The sequence below is a fragment of the Pleurodeles waltl genome, chromosome 6, assembly GCF_031143425.1.
Source record: "Pleurodeles waltl isolate 20211129_DDA chromosome 6, aPleWal1.hap1.20221129, whole genome shotgun sequence".
NCBI lineage: Eukaryota > Metazoa > Chordata > Amphibia > Caudata > Salamandridae > Pleurodeles > Pleurodeles waltl.
The window spans coordinates 256,751,412-256,772,551 of record NC_090445.1 but is presented as its reverse complement, the minus strand read 5'-3'; the positions used below and the strand labels follow the sequence as shown (position 1 = coordinate 256,772,551).

The 21,140-nt window shown below is 44.5% G+C and overlaps 1 protein-coding gene and 1 long non-coding RNA gene across 2 annotated transcripts in view; one reads left to right on the top strand and one right to left on the bottom strand.

Annotated features, from left to right (window-relative positions):
- Nucleotides 1-21,140, top strand: part of LOC138299622 (corticotropin-releasing factor receptor 1) — a 1,731,194-nt gene that overhangs the window by 1,436,998 nt on the left and 273,056 nt on the right. The window lies entirely within an intron of this gene.
- LOC138299623 (uncharacterized) overlaps nucleotides 1-21,140 on the bottom strand; it is a 191,352-nt gene that overhangs the window by 50,683 nt on the left and 119,529 nt on the right. Inside the window, exon 3 of the long non-coding RNA XR_011204795.1 lies at nucleotides 18,069-18,151. This is a non-coding gene — a long non-coding RNA (uncharacterized lncRNA). The remainder of the gene's footprint in view (nucleotides 1-18,068; nucleotides 18,152-21,140) is intronic.

Below are 21,140 nucleotides of genomic sequence, written 5' to 3'. Positions count from 1 at the left end.
GTGACCAAAGCAGCAAAAGAATCGCAATCTAACCAAAGCTTGAGCCACTACACATTCTAAGGTTGAAGTACAAATTATTAGCAAGAATAACTGCACAAACAATATTACATACATTTAGGTTCAGCAAAGGAAAGACATCAAATGGTATTTCATGTATTTAACTTCATTAGTGAGGACCCTAACTAACATCAGATTGGAATAGCATGTTTGGGCTTCATGAAAAACAATTTAGTCAACACAAATTTGGAAAACATCTACCTATGGCTCTATCAAAATAGCGGTTGGTACCTAGAAACAAAAGCAAATAGGCATGGCAAACAGAATCATAGTCAATATACTTATCCTTGGTTTGGATCAGCAAGCTGTGACAGTCTTCGTCCTCGGAACATCAGTTCGGTCAGATAGTCATCAGGATTCAGCATCAAAGTTCAGAAAAGGCAAAGTATTTCTAAGCAATGAAGTTAAGCACATCTCTTCTCAAGATGGTTAAGAAAATAATGGCCTTTTGGCAAGATAGAAAATGGGCAAATGGTGTCTTCTTTTCAGTGCAGTCTGGCTAAGTTAGATATCCTAAAACGACTTCCCAAGTCCCTATTGGTCCAAGAATCGTATGTTTGCATTCAGTCCAATGAAACTAAACCCTCAAATCTACAATTTTACTAGTACATGGTTCACATGTAGATGATTGTCTCTCATCTCTTCCGTTCTTGTCATTGCGCTCATCAGGTAACAATATTGTTGCAGCTTATATTCCAGTTAGTATGTTCATTGTCCACTCCTGGGAAAGTTGGACTCACACACCTTACATTAAACATTGTTGCACTAGCAAATACATCATCTCCTAGTAAGCATTTCTCATGAGAAAGACGTCAGCTACAAGCATTTGGTCAGCACAGTGGAACATCACAATTTAATTCTCTAAGCATCCATTTTATAAGTCGATTAAGAAATGCAGCTTGACATGAGGCCGTACAACTAAGCCAAGATCTCACTAAGTTAAGGCCTATAATTAATAACGCTAATACATAATGCATAAACCTTAATATGACATATTACCATATTTATCAAATATAAGTTCAGCATTTCATATTAATAAGTAATTAATAAGTACACTTCTGGAACGCTGGTAGCCACACTGGTGGAAGCACCTTCAAATGCGTGCATTATTTTTCCCTACATTATTACATCTTCTATGCAATTTCAAAACTCAGAATACATGAATAATCATTATTAAACTCAATAGTAACTTCAGATTTACCAGAACTTTAGCTGGAACAGTTTTGATGAGAGTGAGAAATGATACAACAGCTTATTGAAAGTGGAGCTGAGTGAAACAACTGAACACGTTACTCTTTTGGACGCAATTGTGGCATGTCTGAAGTCTTAACTGTCCAAGATCAGATGTAAAAGTCTCTAGTGTGCTTCAGCTGGATAGAATTGATGTCCAACACAAGGACTGCACAACTGGTTGACTGGTTGGGAACATGGAGGGGAAATGTGTGCAGAATGCAAATAATCTAGTTGGAGAGGTAGATATCACAATGAATCAAGTCTGTTTGTTATTACACAGTATGAATTTAAAAATAAAGTTTCACACTAGTGCATAAACCTCTAGATTGTCTACTAGAGTAGATCATGGCAATGAACTCAATAAAAAAGGTCCAGGATGTATAAACAAGGCTCTAGAATCAGCAGGTTGATCCTAGCGGAAACAAGGCTCAAATAAGGCAGCGGTCTATCCACACAGGGCAACATGCAGCTCAAACTGTGAATCATATATTCCATAAACACTAAGGTTCAACATCGGACCACTATCAGCAGTAATGGAATCAGGGAATCTGCAAGCAGGTAAGTTACTCAATCGATATCATAGGAACAAGATAGACCATGTGAATGCCAGTAACTAGGTGATAACTAATTACTGATATCAGCCATAGATTAAGGACACTATGAATGATTGCTCCTAAATGCTACACCTCATTGAAGAGCCAGAGCACATGCTTCCACACTGAATTTAGATGAACGTTTTGTTATTTAACATTTCAAGAAGTAATATGGACAAAATAAAGGGCTCGAAATCCATCTATGTCCATCAATCCAGATTATAACGTCAATTCTCCAAGGGGATTTTCACTTACAGAAATAGAGTACCATAATCATTTAGAGCTTGGCTGAATGGTACAGCAGACACCAAGCTTGTGTTTCCTTGCCCCATTGAGGATAACCACAGAGTTTCCAATGGTGGAGCCTCAGCTGACTTTGCTACTGTACATTTCTGAACTGACATCCGATTCAACACAGGGCCATCAGGTCGTAGTATTGTTCATCTTGTCTGTTTATGTTGTAGTTACAATCAGTAGATTTTTATACTGTGGATTGGTATCCGATACATGGTAGTCCCGGGAGTGAAAACGCACAGTGACCACATGCATAGAGAGGAAGTCCCCTGCACATCTGGGCAACTATTATTTAGTTCTGCTCCGTCCTACTTTGCATTCATTTTTCACTTCAGACTGTAATATTCTGCTGAAAAGATTAAAAGAACGGACAGGAATTTCCAGAAGTGTCTTCGCCTGGAATTGGGCATTCCTCCTCGAGCTGAGGCAATACATTTGTTGAATACTATATCAAATAAGGTGTTGATTGGCACATATGTTATCTCTCCCTCCTCGTCTGTTCAGTGGCACCATGCGTCTAATAGCACAGGTGATTGAGCAATAGCCACTTCTAGAGTCATGACAAACCCAAACAATGACCTATGGAGCCAGGGGAAAATCACCTGAGGGAAAATCCCTGTCCATCATTAATGGACTTTTTTGCTTATGCAGGGTCATCCCCTTTCTAACAATCATGGTATGAGAAAATCACTTCTGCCCCATCAGTGCAAATCTGAGAGTCTGCTTACTATTCGGGTAAGAGTCTATTCAAGCAATCCCCAGGCCGGGACTTGGAGCTGGCTCCTCACAAAAAGACAGAAATCCGGTATTCGTTTACTACAAACACTTCCTTTTCTATTTGGATCCATCAATGTAGTGTTCAAAGTCAACACGTAACTATCCATGCCCTAGAAAATATTTCCACTGCTGCATACAGCGCACTAGATAGAGGTGATGGGATTCCTGATATCAGTATGCTTATAATACAATTACAACAGGATCACTGAAAGGTTGTGTAGCCTTCAACGCACGCCTCTGGCATGTCCTCAGTTGGTGTCAGGTGGAAGCAAAGATCAAATGCAAAATGTGTTTATCATTCACTAGACCTATTTGGAAAATAGACTTTGCGTATCTATAAAAGCTTGCAGCCCACTATATTCCTGCAGTAATCTGTCTTTGATCACTTTACACCTGATCTAGCAACAATTATTCAAATGGACATGCACTGAGCAACATCATAACACTCTTACCAAATACCAGAACTGCCAGGAAATTTCTCAAAATAAAATATGTCAGGCGATCATTTGACTGATTGTCTGACAGAGGATCAGCAACTGAAGAATGTCAATGATCGCCCGTGCATCAAAGACGACTCTAACTGCCCTCTATTTGGTTTAACTTTCCAGTCATGTTTTTTTTTTAGGCCAGGCCTCACACTGCAATTACCTACAACAGCAGTTCTCAAGCTGTGGTCCGGGGACCTACAGGGTCCACGACACCTGCCTCAGGGAGTCCGCGACTGCTGAGAAAACTGAATTACATTAACAGATTAAAAAAGGATATATAAATAAAGGAGAAAAATGTAAATTGAAAAATGTAAAACGCTATGTAAATCTGAAGAAATTTCAATTTAAAGGCTAAAATTGAAGTTGGTGTCCTCAGATTGATCCGTGAAGTAGTGCAGGCGCATCAAACAGAATATAATATCACAGTTTGCGAATACTAGTGGAATACGTCCTCTACAAAATGGATAAATAATGCCAGACCAGATCTTTCTAGAGGTGAGTTAAGCATCCATCATGCAGAAGAAACCGAAAGGAAAGAAAAGCAATTTGACAAACACAAGAATATACCAATAATATGGCTGTAATCACTTCAATAGTCTTAGTGCTCAGCTGCTGTCTTTAGTTGTGGAATGGCACTCGCACTTCTCTTTGGAGGATTTAATAAGTTTTGACTCTTTCAGATTCATGCCCATAAACTAACAATCAAACTAAAGAAGACACCATAGCCACAGAAAGTGATACAGAATGCTAAAAACACCGCTAAGGATAATGATAAGATTCCATGGACGTCTGTGGATAATTAAAGCCCCCTTCTTTTACTAGAATATTGTGCAATACCCTACTTACACTGACATCTTAAGTAATATTGGATCCTATTATATCTCTTATAATCCTCTTTACATCCTCTTGCTAAACTCATTCTTTTTAATGGTTGTATTTGAAGAAATAAAGGGATTTGTATTCACTTTCACATTGTTTTTGTTTTCCACATTTCCTTTAGTGAAACCATATTTTTCACTGCTCCAAAACACTATCACAGTGGTTCCCAACCTGTGGCCCGGGGACCCCTCGGGGTCCGGAAAGCCTCCTCAGGGGGTCCGTGAGTGATTAGAAAATGTAATATTATTAACAGAGTAGGTCCCCAGCTTTCAGTAATGACTCACTGGGGGGGGTCCCCGGATCCCAATAAGGATTCATTAGGGGTCCCTGGGTTCCAGTACTGATAAAGTGGGGGTTCACAGAAGTCAAAAGGTTGGGAACCACTGCACTATCACAATGAGTGGAAGAGTACTCAAACTCAGGTTCGTACCGGCCTAAAAGTCAATCTAGACATGCCCAAAAGACTGGTCCTCCAGATCAGTGCATGGCCTGCTTTTTTAGCTGTTTGTGGGCCAGTTATGTGGACTAGTGGGCTAGCTTTACTGTTGATTACCACCAATGTTGCCTACAGCAAGCTCACATGCATGTTGCTTCCCATACCTTTTAAACACCTATAGAGCTTATCTATACAGGGAGTGCAGAATTATTAGGCAAGTTGTATTTTTGAGGATTAATTTTATTATTGAACAACAACCATGTTCTCAATGAACCCAAAAAACTCATTAATATCAAAGCTGAATATTTTTGGAAGTAGTTTTTAGTTTGTTTTTAGTTTTAGCTATGTTAGGGGGATATCTGTGTGTGCAGGTGACTATTACTGTGCATAATTATTAGGCAACTTAACAAAAAAAAATATATACCCATTTCAATTATTTATTATTACCAGTGAAACCAATATAACATCTCAACATTCACAAATATACATTTCTGACATTCAAAAACAAAACAAAAACAAATCAGTGACCAATATAGCCACCTTTCTTTGCAAGGACACTCAAAAGCCTGCCATCCATGGATTCTGTCAGTGTTTTGATCTGTTCACCATCAACATTGCGTGCAGCAGCAACCACAGCCTCCCAGACACTGTTCAGAGAGGTGTACTGTTTTCCCTCCTTGTAAATATCACATTTGATGATGGACCACAGGTTCTCAATGGGGTTCAGATCAGGTGAACAAGGAGGCCATGTCATTAGATTTCCTTCTTTTATACCCTTTCTTGCCAGCCACGCTGTGGAGTACTTGGACGCGTGTGATGGAGCATTGTCCTGCATGAAAACCATGTTTTTCTTGAAGGATGCAGACTTCTTCCTGTACCACTGCTTGAAGATGGTGTCTTCCAGGAACTGGCAGTAGGACTGGGAGTTGAGCTTGACTCCATCCTCAACCCGAAAAGGCCCCACAAGCTCATCTTTGATGATACCAGCCCAAACCAGTACTCCACCTCCACCTTGCTGGCGTCTGAGTCGGACTGGAGCTCTCTGCCCTTTACCAATCCAGCCACGGGCCCATCCATCTGGCCCATCAAGACTCACTCTCATTTCATCAGTCCATAAAACCTTAGAAAAATCAGTCTTGAGATATTTCTTGGCCCAGTCTTGACGTTTCAGCTTGTGTGTCTTGTTCAGTGGTGGTCGTCTTTCAGCCTTTCTTACCTTGGCCATGTCTCTGAGTATTGCACACCTTGTGCTTTTGGGCACTCCAGTGATGTTGCAGCTCTGAAATATGGCCAAACTGGTGGCAAGTGGCATCGTGGCAGCTGCACGCTTGACTTTTCTCAGTTCATGGGCAGTTATTTTGCGCCTTGGTTTTTCCACACGCTTCTTGCGACCCTGTTGACTATTTTGAATGAAACGCTTGATTGTTCGATGATCACGCTTCAGAAGCTTTGCAATTTTAAGAGTGCTGCATCCCTCTGCAAGATATCTCACTATTTTTGACTTTTCTGAGCCTGTCAAGTCCTTCTTTTGACCCATTTTGCCAAAGGAAAGGAAGTTGCCTAATAATTATGCACACCTGATATAGGGTGTTGATGTCATTAGACCACACCCCTTCTCATTACAGAGATGCACATCACCTAATATGCTTAATTGGTAGTAGGCTTTCGAGCCTATACAGCTTGGAGTAAGACAACATGCATAAAGAGGATGATGTGGTCAAAATACTCATTTGCCTAATAATTCTGCACTCCCTGTACAATTTTAAGGCTGCCTTGATTTGTGACTGTAGGCCACTTTTTATTTAGCTACCTGATTCACTAATGGGGACCAAGTTTATTTTGGTGTCTGGACCTATTTTCTGTCCAAGTCCAACCCTGCTCAGAGTATCTTTTCCATGTTCTGAATAGAGTCACGGGGTGCAGAATCATCATACATCTGATCAAATAATGGCATCTGCTTCCTCTGGGTTGATAGAACAGGAACTGAGGGTGCAAACCCTGGAAACTAAAGTAATCATGTTCATTTTGTTTTCTCAGGAACAGAGAAGGCCCATCCTTGTCTTTACGTAACTTAAATTGGCACTAAGCTCATAAACATATATACATTGTTTTAGCTGAAGGTGCAGTATCTGATGATAGATTGTTTATAGAATTACACCTTCATGAGCCCCTGCCCTATGTTTTAGTTTATACCCAGTAAGTCTTGGTCTGTAAATGCACCACTTCTGTATGGGAAGAGTAATTCCTTTTTCCATAAATTGGATGTGATTTACTATCACTCTTCAAAGCATCATTTACAGTCACGACCACCATACAAAATTGCATGCATCAAGGCCATAATAAAAACCATTTCTGGAACCGTTGCTACGCTTCTGTGACTTAGTCCTGAAGCCAATGAGTACAGCAGACCTCAACATACCGCAAAGACACTAAAGATTTTTCAAACACCTGAAGGACATGGACTTCAATCCACAAGAAAATTTACTAATTGGCCTGGACACTGAAAGCCTTTATACAAGTTTGCCACAAGAGGACACTCTTACAGGAAGCTCTTGAGACTGCAAACTGGAACTACTCCACACCCCCAGTTCATTTTGAAATGTGCTGGACTGGCGGTCGCCGGTCGGTAAGATTTATTTTTAATTTGAAGGTACCCTATTTTTACAAACCTAAGGGACTTCCATGAGTACCAATTTCTCACCCAGTGTAGCAGGGCTATATGTCTACACTTTTTAGAAGGAAGGGATAATCTAGGGAGAATCAAGGACTATCTGTTTGGCCACTGTTTGACCCCATTGACTAATAAAATAAGGGATTAGGTTGCTTGCAACTCCATAACAAGGAGTATGTCTTCTGTTTTTGACTCTTCTAGAGTGATTATAGGATCCGCCCACCTTTAAAGGCCTATGGAACCTTAAGCTACCAAAAAAGTACAGTGGGAAAATGAAATGATTGCATGTTACCACACACAATTGTGTTTTTCACCATTTTTGTATTTTTTCTATTATTCTCACCTCAGTGTGTGCTTGCCCTTTACCCATGGCAAAGGCTAATGAAGACTGCCCTCATCGCAGCCACAGACGACATCAGATCCCTAATGGACAATGGGGAAACTGCGGCCCTCATCCTCCTGGACCTCTCCGCAGCGTTCGACACTGTCTGCCACCGCACCCTGGTACAGCGCCTGAACAACACCGGCATCCAGGGGAAGGCCCTGGAGTGGATCGCCTCATTCCTCGCCGGAAGAACCCAGAGAGTCCGCCTCCCCCCGTTCCGGTCAGCGGCCACCGAAGTCATCTGCGGAGTTCCACAAGGGTCATCGCTCAGCCCCACCCTCTTCAACGTCTATATGAGCCCCCTCGCAACCATCGCACGTCAACACAACCTCAAGATCATCACCTACGCCGACGACACCCAGCTGATCCTCTCCCTCACCAGCGACCCGGACGCCGCCAGAGCCAGCCTACACGAAGGGATGAAAGACGTCGCCGAATGGATGAAGAACAGCCGCCTGAAACTGAACTCAGACAAGACGGAGGTCCTCATCCTGGGATCATCACCATCCGCCTGGGACGACTCCTGGTGGCCCCCCGCCCTGGGAGCCACCCCCAAGCCAACGGACCACGCTCGCAACCTAGGCTTCATCCTGGACTCCTCCCTCTCGATGACCAGACAAGTCAACGCCGTCTCATCTTCATGCTTCAACACCCTGCGCATGCTTCGAAAGATCTTCCGGTGGATCCCCACCGAGACCAGGAAGACGGTCACCCAGGCCCTCGTCACCAGTCGGCTGGACTACGGGAACGCCCTCTACGCCGGCACCGCCGCCAAACTCCAGAAGAAACTCCAACGGATCCAGAACGCCTCAGCACGACTCATCCTGGACATCCCCCGACACAGCCACATCTCCGAACACCTGAGAGACCTGCACTGGCTCCCCGTCAACAAAAGAATCACGTTCCGACTCCTCACCCACGCACACAAGGCCCTCCACGACCTGGGCCCCAAGTTCCTCAACAGCCGCCTGACCTTCCACAAGCCCACCCGCCAGCTCCGCTCCGCCAGCCTCGCTCTCGCCACCGCCCCCCGCATCCGCAGAGCCACCGCCGGAGGAAGATCCTTCTCCTACCTGGCAGCCAAGACATGGAACTCCCTCCCCATCCACCTCCGGACAACGCAAGACCATCTCGCCTTCAGGAAGCAACTCAAGACCTGGCTGTTCGAGCAGTAGCGTTTCCCCCCCCCCCCCCCCCAGCGCCTTGAGACCCTCCGGGTGAGCAGTGCGCTATACAAATGCCTTTGATTGATTGATTGATTGACACTGCATGGGCACACACTTTTTCTCAACTTAAAATAGGAGTGCGAAGTGTTCCACGCATGACCACAAAATATGTGAGTGTTTGAAATATTTTAGCAGTAATCAATGTCCCTCTTTTTACAGATACTCAAATGAGGGAAATTCCATGAGCATGGTTTGTAAGATATGCATAGCACATAGCATGTGTAAGAATTCATAAATAAATAAGTTGGCTGCACAAATAGTGTTGTGTAGTGAAGACTAAGGCCCTCATTACGACTTTGGCGGTCTAACTAGAAGACCGCCGAAGCCACGGGTGCCACTATACCGCCAGTGCTGGTGGTATATGTGGCTCCCTATTATGACTTTTCTGCTAGGACAGTGGACGGAAGCAGAGTTTCCGTCCGCTGGCCCAGCGGAAAAGTCACTTCAACATTGCAGCTGGATCATAATAGAGCCGGCGGCAATGTTGATGTCCAGCGGGTGGAGCAGCACCCGTTGCACATTTCACTGCCCGAAATTCAGGCAGTGAAATGCATGATGGAGCTGTGCCTGGGCATGGGCAGTGCAGGGGCCCCCAGGGGCACCCCGAGTCCCCCTTACCAACAGCCTGGACAGGCTGGCGGTTGGGGACTCATAATCCCCAGGGCAGCGGCGCTTGCACCCCTACCCTAGGGATTATGACTGCCAGGCAGAAGCCTGGTGGTATGTTGGAGGGGCCGGCAGTATGGCCGTGGCTAATGCACCATAGCCATAATCCACTGGTGGTACGCCACCAGCCTGTTGGCGCTGTTACCGCCGGTGTACCGCCGGCTGCCAGGGTCGTAATGAGGCCCTAAATAACTTAGCAATCTTCAATTCTGGTCCTGAGGAAAGCCATGCATCCTCTGTTGGCGATCCTTGATGGCTGAGATATGTTGAGGTTTGTTGTTGGAATGCATTAAATACTCTAGGGACATCAATCTGTGTTTTAACCTTCCCAAGGGTTCCTTGAATTAAAAGTTATAAAATAGGGGAGGCCTGTAAGATCCTGCTAACATATAATAATGAGCTCTGAAAATAAAATAGTGAAGAACCTACCCAAACACACTACATGTAATGGGTGAGGACCTGAGGATGAAGCATGCTATCAGTGGTAGTGGTCCTTTTAAGATTAAAAGGCTATCCCCCCCCACCATTTATATCCAAAGGGAGACTACGTTGATTGGTCATATGAGTTCTCACTCTTGTGATAGTGATTGTTGTAACAATTGCAGATTCAGCTTTCTTTCCACCCACCAGGTATTAGGGCATAAATACGTATAGATGGGTGTAAGATTTTCATAGAAGTATATTAATTTAAGAAAACACATTAACAAGTGGGCAATGCATGGGATGATGCATGGTTTGACAGGTTCAAGTGCAGTACCACAACATTAACCCCTTCGCTGCCAGGCCTTTTCCCCCTCAGGTGCCAGGCCGTTTTTTAGCTCTTCGGGGCAGGGCACGCTTAGGCCCTCATAACTTTTTGTCCACATAAGATACCCACGCCACATTTGTGTCCTTTTTTTCCAATATCCTAGGGATTCTAGAGGTACCCAGACTTTGTGGGTTCCCCTAAAGGAGGCCAAGAAATTAGCCAAAATACAGTGAACATTTTGTTTTTTTCGAGAAAATGGGAAAAAAGGGCTGCAGAAGAAGGCTTGTGTTTTTTCCCTGAAAATGGCATCAACAAATGGTTTGTGGTGCTAAAATCACCAGCTTCCCAGCTTTGAGGAAAAGGCAGACTTGAATCAGAAAACCCAATTTTTCAACACAATTTTGGCATTTTAGTGGGACATACCCCATTTTTACAATTTTTGGTGCTTTCACCCTCCTTCCAGTCAGTGACAGAAATGGGTATGAAACCAATTCTGGATCCCAGAAACCTAAACATTTCTGAAAAGTAGACAAAATTCAGCAATGGGTAATTTGTGTAGATCCTACAAGGGTTTCCTACGGAAAATAACAACTGAAATAAAAAGACATTGAAATTGAGGTGAAAAATGTTTTACTCTGTAACTTTTTCCTGCGATGTCAGATTTTTGAAAGCAGTATACCGTTAACTCTGCTTGGCTCTTCTGGTTGAGAGGATATATAGGGCTTGTAGGTTCATCAAGAACCATAGGTACCCAGAGCCAATAAATGAGCTGCACCTTGCAGTGGGTTTTCATTCTATACCGGGTATACTGCAATTCATTTGCTGAAATGTAAAAGTGAAAAATAGGTATCAAGAAAACCTTTGTATTTACAAAATGGGCACAAGATAAGGTGTTGAGGAGCAGTGGTTATTTGCACATCTCTGAATGCTGGGGTGCCCGTACTAGCATGTGAATTACAGGGCATTTCTCAAATAGATGTATTTTTTCTCTTATATTTGGAAGGAAAAATGTAGAGAAAGACAAGGGGCAATAACACTTGCTTTGCTATTCTATGTTCCCCAAAGTCTCCCGATAAAAATGATACCTCGCTTGTGTGGGTAGACCTAGTGCCCGCGACACGAAATGCACCAAAAACACAACGTGGACACAACACATTTTTCCACAGAAAACAGAGCTGTTTTTTGTGAAGTGCCTACCTGTGGATTTTGGCGTCTAGCTCAGCCGGCACCTAGGGAAACCTACCAAACCTGTGCATTTGTTAAAACTAGAGACCTAGGGGAATCCAAGATGGGGTGACTTGTGAGGCTCTCACCAGGTTCTGTTACCCAGAATCCTTTGCAAACCTCTAAATTTGGCTAAAAAACACTTTTTCCTCACATTTCGGTGACAGCAAGCTCAGGCATCTGAGAGGAGCCACAAATTTTCTTCCACCCAGCGTTCCCCCAATTCTCCCAATAAAAATGATACCTCACTTGTGTGGCTAGGCCTAGTGCCCACGACAGGAAATGCCCCAAAACACAACGTGGACACATCACATTGTTCCACAGAAAACATAGGTGTTTTTTGCAAAGTGCCTACCTGTGGATTTTTGTCTCTATCTCAGCCGGCACCTAGGGAAACCTACCAAACCTGTACAATTTTGAAAACTAGAGACCTAGGGGAATTCAAGAAGGGGTGACTTGTGGGGCTCTCACCAGGTTCTATTACCCAGAATCCTTTGCAAACCTCTAAATTTGGCTAAAAAAACACATTTACTCACATTTTCAGTGACAAAGTTCTGGGATCTGGGAGGAGCCACAAATTTCCTTCCACCCAGCGTTCACCTAAGTTTCCCGATAAAAATTATACCTCACTTGTGTGGGTAGGCCTAGTGCCAGCGACAGGAAATGCCCCAAATTACAACGTGGACACATCACATTTTTCCACAGAAAACAGAGGTGTTTTTTGCAAAGTGCCTACCTGTGGATTTTGGCGTTGTTGGACCTGGCCTTTTTGACAGGGTCATCCCCAAACTTTTTGCCTCCTTCCTCCTATTTTTTCTGACCTGTTGTTGTTGGCTTTTGGACTCTGGGCACTTTGCCACTGCTAACCAGTGCTAAAGTGCATATGCTCTCTGTGTAAATTGTACTGTTGATTGGTTTATCCATGATTGGCTATTTGATTTACTTGTAAGACCCTAGTAGAGTGCACTACATGTGCTTAGGGCCTGTAGATTAAATGCTACTAGGGGGCCTGCAGCACTGGTTGTGCCACCCACTTAAGTGGCCCCTTAAACCTTGTCTCAGGCCTGCCATTACAAGGCCTGTGTGTGCAGTTTCACTGCCACTTCGACTTGGCATTTAAAAGTACTTGCCAAGCCTAAAACTCCCCTTTTTCTACATATAAGTCACCCCTAATGTGTGCCCTAGGTAGCCCCTAGAGCAGGGTGCTGTGTGGGTAAAAGGCAGGACATGTACCTGTGTAGGTTATATGTCCTGGTAGTGTAAAACTCCTAAATTCGTTTTTACACTACTGTGAGGCCTGCTCCCTTCATAGACTAACATTGGGGCTGCCCTCATACATTGTTGAAGTGGTAGCTGCTGATCTGAAAGGAGTAGGAAGGTCATATTTAGTATGGCCAGAATAGTAATACAAAATCCTGCTGACTGGTGAAGTTGGATTTAATATTACTATTCTAGGAATGCCCCTTTTAGAAAGTGAGCATTCCTTTGCACTTAAATCTTTCTGTGCCTTACAATCCACGTCTGGCTAGGTTTAGTTGACAGCTCCTTGTGCATTCACTCAGACACACCCCAAACACAGGGTACTCAGCCTCACTTGCATACATCTGCATTTTGAATAGGTCTTCCTGGGCTGGGAGGGTGGAGGGCCTGCCCTCACACAAAGGACTGCCACGCCCACTACTGGGACCCTGGCAGACAGGATTGAATTGAAAAGGCACCTGGTGCACTTCTTAGCCACTCTTTGAAGTCTCCCCCACTTCAAAGGCACATTTTAGTATAAAACAGGGCCTCTGCCCTACCACCTCAGACACTTGCTGGAGAAGAAACCTGAACCAGAACCTGTATCCTGCCAAGAAGAACTGACTGGCTGCTCAAAGGACTCACCTGACTGCTTTCTACAAAGGACTGCTGCCTTGCTGTTGACTTGCTGCCTTGCTGAACTCTTGCCTGGCTGCAAAAGTGCTCTCCAAGGGCTAGGATAGAGCTTGCTTCCTGTTCTCTGAAGTCTTAGGACCAAAAAGACTTCTCTTTTTCAACTGAATTCCTTGTGCGCTGAAAAATTCGATGCACATCTTGCTCCGCAGTGAAAAATTCACTGCACGCCGATCCAGAAAGACGCCGCTCGATGCAACACCTGCGGTGCGACCGGAACTTCGACTCACGCCCTCGCCTGGACAACGCCGCCTGACTTCCAGAGAGGAAATCGACGCAACGCCTGCCGTGCGAAAGAAAATTCCACGCACAGCCCCCCGGAACGACGCACAGCCATATAACAAGCCGAGGAATCCACGCACAGACCCTGGGACATCTGGTAATCCCGCGATCCACAGAAGGAGACGGCCCACGTGCCGGAAAACAACACACATCTTCCCTGAGTGAAAAATAATGACGCAAGTCCGTGTGTGAAGGGGCGAAACCAACGCACACACCATTTGTTTTCTTCCCATAGAACGACGCACGTCTCCCCGCGTGGAAAATAACGACGCAAGTCCGTTAGTGAAGGGGCGGAACTGACTCACACACTATTTTTCCACGCATCTCCTCCTCTGCGACCCTCTGCGGAGATTTTCCACTCCAAACCAGGTACTTTGTGCTTGAAAAAGACTTTGTTTGCTTTTTAAAGACTTAAGACACTCAGTGATATCTCTACAAATTCATATTACATCTTTTATCGTTTTGACCTGCAAATACCCAGATAAATATTATATATTTTTCTAAACACTGTGTGGTGTATTTTTGTGGTGCTGTATTGTGTTATTGTATGATTTATTGCACAAATACTTTACACATTGCCTTCTAAGTTAAGCCTGACTGTTCAGTGCCAAGCTACCAGAGGGTGAGCACAGGATAATTTGGATTGTGTGTGACTTACCCTGACTAGAGTGAGGGTTCTTGCTTGGACAGGGGGTAACCTGACTGCCAACCAAAAACCCCATTTCTAACAGGCGTCTAGCTCAGCATGGCACCTTCGGAAACCTACCAAACCTGTGCATTTTTGAAAACTAGATACCTAGCCGAATCCAAGATGGGGTGACTTGTGGGGCTCTCACCAGATTCTGTTACCCAGAATCCTTTGCAAACTTCTAAATTTGGCTAAAAAAACACTTTTTCCTCATATTTCGGTGACAGAAAATTCTGGAATCTGAGAGGAGCCACAAATGGAGACTGAGGGGAACGCTGGGGAGTAAGACTGTTGTGCTGGAGCGGTGATCCTACTAAGAAAAGTCAGGAAAAGATGCTTTTTTAAACAAATTTTGAGGTTTGCAGACAAGTCTGGGTAAGAAAATGTTGGGGGATCCATGCAAGCCACACCTCCCTGGACTCCTTGTGGTGTCTAGTTTTAAAACATGTCTGGGTTTGGTAGGTTTCCCTTGATGAAGGCCGCACCCTGGACCAAAAACATAGGTACCCATTCCCCCACAAACACAGGTAGTTTTGCAATTTATCATTTTGATGTGTCCACGTACGTTCGTGATGTGCGAAACACTAAAATTGTGAAAAACAACGCACTTAGGTTATATGAAAAAGACCCCTCACCCACCAACCAAGTAAGTGGCATGCTTCATTATCGGGGTCCCACCTGAGACACCTAGCGTGTCACAAGTGTGCTGCGACGCCTGATTACAGCAGAGCAAGTTGTGTAATTTTTACCACACATACTGGTTGGATTTGGCACGAGAATGAGCGATGGTTCAGTAGATCAAAGTTTATTAACAAGAGATTTCATAAAAGTGAAATGCACTGTTAGTAACCAAAAGGGCAAAAAACGGAACCAATGACTCACAGCTCGTGAGCTGTAAAGCTGCGTCAAGGCACCAACCGTTTTACAGCCATTCACGCACCTTTCATACATGACATGCACAAGACCATTCACACTGCCAGCCACGGGCCCAGCACACTACAACACTCGCATCGACAGACAGCGCCACTCCAGGGCCCATCACTTACATACGCCCACATGCCTGATACAGCAGTCACACTAGCTGATGGGAGTGTGTGGACCCCCACCTCAAGCACACCGCCAGCCTAGCGCCACCCCACGCACACTGCCAGTTAAGCGCCACCCCAAGCGCTCCGCCAGCAAAGCACCACCCCACGTACACTGCCAGCCAAGCGCCACCCCACGCACACTGCCAGCCAAGCGCCACCCCAAGCACACTGCCAGCCAAGCCCCACCCCACTCACAAAACCATAACTTTTTTCTTTGTTTATAAACAACAAAGAAACCACTAACTAATTATAAAATAAGTACAAGCTACAAACACAAAAGCTCTAACTAAATGCGTTTACGCTCACGGTATTTCCCCCAAAAATGTATTTGTGTGGTAACTTTTGAAACAGCCGGCCACACACAGCCCAGGCTTTGAAGGGCAATCAGGGCAGTACATCCGGCTTTCCCTCCGGATATCTCTCCCTGCACATAATCTATATTTCTTAGTGGGCAAGTCTTTTTTGGGAGTGGGAGGAATGTGATCTGGAAAGTGGTGATCTTTCAATCTAGCCACATCCTCCACCACTGCTACTCTAGGAACTCTTGCCTGTTCCACCATAATAAGGCTCTCTATCACTGACTCCTGAAATGTAACACATTTCATTCTTGACTAGGTGAACAATCCTTGAACACAATAAAAGCATTAAAAGTTGCCAAATGAAATAAATGTAGGGCCAACTTTTTATACCACATGTAAGACTTACGAAGAGCAGTGTAAGGTTCCAACCTCTGATCTACTCTATCAACACCACCCATGTGCCTATTGTAGTCCAAAATGCACTAACGTTTGCGCACTTTGGCAACCTGACCCCAAACAGTCACAGGGGAAGTACTCTCATCATAGATGATAGACAGCATGTACACATCCCTCCTGTCTGAAAATTTCAGAGCTAGCAGCTCATTATTCTGCAAGGCACTGCACTGTCCCCTCTCAAGTTTTATACAGACAAGCTCCCTAGGATAGCCTTTCCAATTAGAACGGATTGTGCCACAAGCAACAGTGTCCACTTTAAACAACTCCTTGAACAACTGCACTCCAGTGTAGAAATGATCTACGTAGAAATGGTGACCTTTGTTAAACAGTCATCTACCAAGGTCCCACACAATTTCTTCGCTAACTCCAAACGTGGCCGGACAACCAAGAGGGTCAATACTGGAATCCCTAACAGTGTAGACCCAGAAATTATACATGTATCCTGCACTGCTTTCTGACAGCATATACAGTTTATTTCCATACGGTGCCCTCTTACTAGGAATGTACTGCTTAAAAACTAAACGCCCCTTGAAAAGGACCAAAGACTTGTCCACACTTATCTCTTTGCCTGGAACATAGACCTCTGAAAAACAATCTACAATATGATCAAGGACAGGCCTAATCTTAAAAAGGCGGTCATAATCAGGGTGCTCTCATGGCAAGGCTAAAGCATTGTCTACAATTGCAGCATATGAAGAAGAAGCAAATAGCGATTACGTGTCATAATTGCAGGACATATAGCCGTTGCCATCAAGGGACTAGTAGACCAATAAGAAGCCAGTGACGGCTTCCTTATCAACTGCATCAAAAAAGTCAAACCTAAAAACTTTTTCATCTCTTCCAGATATGTGGAAACCCACTGAGTAGCTCTAGACTGAAGCCTAAGTCTGGCAGCGTTGTCCATCAAATATTGCTCTGCATACAAATTAGTCTTCTCCACAATCTCTCCCAAAAATACATCTTCCATAAACAAGTGAAAGAAATTGACAGGCAAAAAGTTTTCCGTATTGACTCTACACCCTGGGAGACAAGTAAATGCAGGTAACCATGTTTGGGCAATCCAGGTGTCAGGTTCTCTAATGGGAAACCCTTCAGCCCCAGGCTGCTGCACTCTTGGCACATCAATGTCCTCCTCTAAAACAGGCCCTTCATCTGCACTGAGAATGGTTTCCTCATCAGAAGAATACTCTCAGACAGAAAACTCACTGCCAGAATCTCTCACTTCCTCCTCTGCCTCAGATGCAGAGTCAGTCTCGTAATCATGGTCTGAAGACGACTCAAAAAGCATGGCAACAACCTGCTGAGTGGTCACTTTGCGGCTAGCCATGATCCTCACTAACAACAAATGGATTGCCAACAACAACCAGCACTAAAATAAGTAATAGACAAAGTGTAGCTTTATCACAAAGAGTTATGTACTAAAAACAATACCACTCACTTGCCTCAAAAAGTTACTCACCAGCAACTATTCTGCACAGACACAGTAATCACCAATGATATCCCACTAAAAACAAAAAAGCAAATTAGACATATGACAACACAAATATCATTGCGTTCAAATCTAAGGACAATTTCACACACAATATACAAACACGTCATTCATGCATGTCAACAATACTCCTTTAGAGTAAATTGCTTTTACTTACCTAAAGCATGCAACTATGCAAACCGCAGGACAACTACTGCCAAAACCACAAGGATCCACAGCAAAGGAAGCAAAAGCTTTGAACTAGAACAAAAAGAAGAAATAAACTGTTATAATCAAAAATACAAATACTTCGCCAGTTGACAAACACCCTCCACCAAGAACTTAGAAATTGTCCCTGGTGCCTAAGTGGCTTCTGCCCCTCTTGGGGGCAGATGGGCCTGAAAAAGATAGGCTGATCTGCCCCCAAGGGGAGCAGAAATGGTCATTAGTAATGTGCCCCCCTTTGGTGAGCGACGCTTGCCAAAGGGGCCACCACCCACCCACACGAAACACACACACACACACACAAGATCCCTGGTGCCTAAGTGGATTCTGCCCCCCTTGGGGGCAGATGGGCCTAAAATAAAATAAAAGGCCAGTATGCCCCCGGGAGGGGGGGAGGGGCAGAAATGGCCAACAGCTCTGTGCCCCCTTCGGGGGGCGACCCTTGTCGACCCTTGTCAAAGGGGGCACCCCCAGCACACACAAAAAACAGAGGGAACCAATAAAAAAGAAAAATCTGACATCTTGGTGCTTTCTGGGCAGAATTGGGCATCAGCAACGTGCCCCTTTGGGGGGGGCGACCCTTGCCAATGGTGCTGGTCCCCCCACACAAAACACACACACACACACAGGATCCCTGGTGCCTAAGTGGATTCTGCCCCCCTTGGGGCAGATGGGCGTACATAAAATTGGCTGATCTGCCCCCCGGGGGTGCAGAAATGGCCAACAGCTCTGTGTCCCCTTTAGGGAGCGACCCTTGCCAAAGGGGTCGCTCCCCAAAATCCAGGATCGCTACTGAAAACAAGCACAGGCGGAAGGAAAATCTTTATCCTTTCCCCACATGTCTGTTTTCCCCCCAAAAACCCCCCAAAAGAGAGAAACTTTCCTCTTGAAGTCCTCTCCTGCCGACGCCCTGGAAGCAAATGGCTTCCAGCACGTCCTCAGCAGCTTCCGATGACGTCGGCGTGCTGTGAGTGCGCTGACATCATCAGATTGCCGAGGGGGGTGGGGGGGCCAGGGGTGGAATGGGATGGGATTCCCCTTCCATCCTCGATTGGGGGGTGTGGGTGGGAGGCCCATGGGAGGAGCGCTAGCGTTCCCCCTGTGGGCTGGTGCAGGACGAGCTGGTCTCGTCTAGGGCACATGGGAACCGTGTGCCTGGACGAGACCAGCTCACCCCAGGCACCCAGGGGGTTAAGATTGTTAGAGTCATTACATTAAAATTATTGATGCATACTTGTGTCTGAATTCTTTTTGTTTTCTGTATGTTCTGTGCTTCCCCTTAGGTTTCCTCTGGATGGTGGATATCTAACCCCCTTTCCCTCACCCTCGTCCCCCTTTCCTGGTCTGGTCTTCTATCTTGTATTGTCCACCTTTTTCTTGAAGCAGTTTTCTGTTAGTATTCATAAATTACAATATATTATCACAGAAAAGGTCATGGCCTGATGTTCACGAGCCACTTTAGGGGCATTTTGTAGGGCAGAAAAATGCCAGCTTCACAACAAGGTCAATGTATTTCCCTGCTATTTTTAACTCTAAACACTGGAGACAGGAATGAAGATAAATGTTTACTAGTAGGTAGTTTTAGTCACTTCCTTCTCACCCCACCCCTATTCCATACTATAGGACCCCTCCACAGCACAAACACTCTAGCTCTTATATTCAAACAAGCAATAAATCTCAGCAAAACAGACAACATCTCCATACCAGGTTATGAGGCCCTCCTCACCAGATGCAACCCTACACCAGCTTCCTCCTATAACTTCCTCCTCCTTTACAGACCACCACCTAGAATTTCTACATTCCCAGACACATTTCTAGACCCAGTTACAAACCTTTTAACACTATACTCCAACCTACACATTCTTGGAGACCTAAACATTTGGTTTGACAAACCCAATATGCCCCATCCAAAAGCTATCATCACTGGCCTAGTCACATTGAACCCACTTCAGTTTGTACACAATCCCATACACATCGCTGGACAAATCCTAGATGTCATTTTTGCAAACCCAAAACTAGTTACCATTCAAAGCATCAGCTGTCAAGTGGTCAGACCGCCATTTAGTAAGTTTCTAACATAAAACACCACACATCAACACTCTCAAGACCACCTTACATATATCCACCTACCGACCATGGAACAACCTCAACTTTGAACACTTAGAAACACAACAAACAGCCAACACAGATCTAGAAACAATAAATTCTGTTCAAAAACTTTACAAGTGGCTAAAGGAAGCTTTGGATACCCTAATACCACTAAGAAAAACAAAACATGACATAGAAAACAAGCACCTTGGAGAAATACAGAACTAAAAAAGATAAAACAACACATTAGAAGGCTGCAAATAAACCTGGCTCAAATCAAACAACATTCAAGACAAACTTCAGCTACGCAAATGTTACAGAATATACAAATCAGCAATCAAAAAACCTAAAAAAAAAGCTAAAAAAGGTACTACTCAAAATGAATTCAAAAGGCTTTATCTGCTGTTGGAAACGGCCTTTCTGCAGGGTCATCCCCAGACTTTTTGCCTTCCTCCTTCTATTATGCTGACCTCATTTTTGCTGGCTTTAGGACTCTGTGCACTTTCCCACTGCTAATCAGTCCTAAAGTGTATATGCTCTCTCCTTAAAACATAGTAACATTGGATCATACCCAATTGGACTATTTAATTTACTTATAAGTCCTTGGTAGAGTGCACTATATGTGCCCAGGGCCTGTAGATTAAATGCCAGTAGTGGGCCTGCGGCACTGATTGCGCCACCCACTTAAGTAGCCCCTTAACCTTGTCTCAGGCCTGCCATTGCAAGGCCTGTGTGCGCAGATTCACTGCCAATTCGACTTGGCATTTAAAAGTACTTGCCAAGCCTAAAACTCCCCTTTTTCTACATACAAGTCACCTCTAAGGTGTGCCCTAGGTAACTCAAAGGGCAGGGTGCTGTGTAGGCAAAAGGCAAGACATGTATCTGTGTAGTTTACATGTCCTGGTAGCGAAAACCCCCTAAATTCGTTTTTACACTG